The sequence below is a fragment of the Alligator sinensis genome, unplaced genomic scaffold (assembly GCF_000455745.1).
Source record: "Alligator sinensis unplaced genomic scaffold, ASM45574v1 scaffold163_2, whole genome shotgun sequence".
Taxonomy (NCBI): domain Eukaryota; kingdom Metazoa; phylum Chordata; order Crocodylia; family Alligatoridae; genus Alligator; species Alligator sinensis.
The window spans coordinates 752,134-755,356 of NW_005842499.1; positions in this window are offsets into that span (position 1 = coordinate 752,134).

Genomic DNA, 3,223 nt, shown 5'->3' on the forward strand with positions numbered 1-3,223 from the left:
GGGGAGGGGGAGGGGGAGGGGGTGACGTCACCAGAGGGGCTGAACCTTGAGGCCGTGGGCGGGAGTCGAGTATTTCAGGCACGGGTGTTTTCGGGGTCTTTTAGGAACATCTTGTGGTTGAGCTATTGTTGGGTAACAGTCTCGGACCAGGGAAAAACGTGAGGGAAATTATGATTAGCTGTATAATTTTTAAAATATCTACAGATCAAAGTCTGTTGCTGGAGGGAATGGAAACTGAACTGACTATATTTTGGTGACATCTTATTTATCATCACACACTTTCCTTCGTAGAATCGTAGAAAAGTAGGGCTGGGCGGAGAGGGGTGCACCAATACAGATTTTTTGGGCCAATAGCAATGGCCAAATATTGACCAGCCACTTATTCCTCCCCTTCCTCTGCCCCACTAGAGAAGGTGGCAAAATCCCTAACCAGTTTACCATGGGGTAAAATTTTTTCCTGACCCCAAAAATATGCTTCTCACGCAAATCCCAGGACGTCGTTTTCTCCTTGTACTCGGCCTTGGTGAGGCCGCAGCTGGAGTACTGTGTCCAGTTTTGGGCTCCACAATTCAAAGAGGATGTGGAGAAGCTTGAGAGAGTGCAGAGAAGAGCCACGCGCATGATCAGAGGTCAGGGAAGCAGATCCTACGATGACCGGATGCGAGCCCTGGGGCTCTTTAGCCTGGAAAAGCGCAGGCTCAGGGGTGATCTGGTGACCACCTATAAGTTTATCGGGCTGTTCACCAGGATCTGGGGGAACGTTTGTTCATCAGAGCGCCCCAAGGGATGACGAGGTAGAACAGTTATAAACTTCAGCAAGACGGTTTCAGGCTGGACATAAGAAAGAATTTCTTCACTGTCTGAATCCCCAAGGTCTGGAACAGCCTGCCATCGGAGGTGGTTCAAGCACTTACATTGAACACCTTCAAGAGAAAATTGGATGCTTATCTTGCTGGGATCCTATGACCCCAGCTGACTTCCTGCCCTTCGGGCGGGGGCCTGGACTTAATGATCTTCCAAGGTCCCTTCCAGCCCTAATGTCTATGAAATGTATTAAATGAATGGACTTTGAGCAAAGGGACTGACTGACCCTCTACCCAGGAACCTCTGGGTGTGTCCAGATAAGTGCATTGTGCCTCTTGCAGTGTCCCAAACCAGTTTGAGATGCTCAAGAGGCATACTGTGAACAAAAAAATATTCCCCACACTGCATAGTTGCAGTGTGGGCTCAAAATTTGATACCTGGAAATCCAGGTATCAAAAAAATACACGGGAGGAAGAAAAAAGCGAGGCAGGGCACAGTCCCGGACAGTGCCCTGAGGTAACCTGGAAGCCTGTCTTCTGGAGAGACACTCTGGTCTCTGGCCAGAGCATCTTTATGTGCCTTTACTGTCCCAGCATGTGGGGCACACTCCCTTAGCATGCTGGGGCAAGCAGATGCATGGCAAGGATCTGGTGTGACTAGGGCCCAGGCACTGTCACAGGTAAGTAGGGACTGGGGGGAGGATTGTGGGTGTGGGGACTGTAGGGAGGGGTTGCTGCAGCAGTGGCTGTGGGGCACTCAAGGCCCACTGCTGTCAGAGCCCCCCTGTGGTGCAGCCCTGGCCACCTCAGAGCCGGCGCCACCTATCATGGTTGCGGCCTGGCATGGCAAAGCACAAGGCCATGCATCTTCTGCAGCTCTGGCTGTTGCATATGCTGCCCTTCACCCTTGGGTCACACATGGCAAGCAGCACATGCACCTTACTGGACCGCAAGGGATCAAGCTGTTTCCTGATGCCCTCCTTCAGCTGCCTCATCAGTGTTTGGACATGTGGTGACAGCGGCTTGCCCCAGTCAGGAATACTGATCCCCTGGAAGCTCTCCATTTGGTTCTGAAGTTACCTCATTATGGGGATCACCTGGCTAAGGAGGGCATTGGCAGTGCTGAGGGTCTCGGTGGCCATGAGGAAGGACTTGAGGACCACCAAGATCTGGGAGATGGTATACCATCAGTTCTGTTAAGGGGCTGCTGATCCCAATCTCCCTGAGCAAGGTCATCTCATGGATGGTCTTCTGTTGCTCCATCAGCCTCTCAAGCATCAGGTATGTGGAGTTCCACCGAGTCTCCACATCCGGCATGATTTTGTGCTGCGGGATGTTCAGCTCTGCTTGTTTGTCCCGCAGCATCTTGCCCCACTTGATGCTCCAGTGGAAGTAGCCTGCCACCTTCCTGCATTTGGAAATGAGCTTGCTGATGGTGCTGGCACTGTCACCAGCAGCCCTGTCCCCCTCCAAGGAGTCCCTGACAGTGAGGTGGAACTTGTGTGCCACACAGCAGATACCAACAAAGTTGGCATCATGGACCGCCTTGACCAGGCAGTGGCACTGGCATTGCTTCCCTCTCCTTGCTGCTTGTGGAAGCCTCATCCCTGCTAGCTGGAGGAAAGAGGTTGCATCTCAGTTGTTTTTTTTGGGGGTGGGGAACTTACACCTCTCCCTCTACCCACTCTTCCACCCCACCCTGAAGGCTTGCCACCTGCCTTTCCACCATGCTTCATGGTGTGTTTCATAGTGTATTGCTCTTATACAAATATGTAAATGTATCTGCATTCCTATCTAAATTCTTGAAGGTGTGTAGTCTTCTATGCCATAAGGTAAATGTATCCGTGTTCCTATATACATTTTCTAAGGTGTGTAGTGTATGCTGCAAGGTAAATGTATCCATGTTCCTATATAAATTCTTGAAGGTGTGTAGTCTTCTATGCTGCAAAGTATAAATGTATAGAAATAAAATATAAATGTATCTCCCTTCTTATATAAATTAATTTCTATAGTGTAATATCCTAACCAATATAATTATAAAATTGAAAAGAATAAATCAATGAATATAATAATAAAATAAAAGCATCTAGAAGAAATAAAAAGGTAGTCTGGAATCCCTCTTGCTAGGCTAGGCTAGCAAGCAGGAAATCATTCAGACCAATGCGAGCAGTAGCCTTTGTTGTCTAATGCTCCTGAGCTACTGGAAGATATCTCAGTAACTGTCAGACCCCAAGGCAAAAAGCAGGCCAGTTCAAACAATGCTGCCTTTTATGCTGTTTTTCCATCCCTCCCCCAGAGCACTGGGATTGGAAAGGACCTCAGGGAAGGATCACAGTCACTGGCCATCTACACAGTCAATAAGAGAGCAGTCTTGAAACTCAAAATGTTTCAAAACTTTTGAAATGTTTCGACTGCCCTTG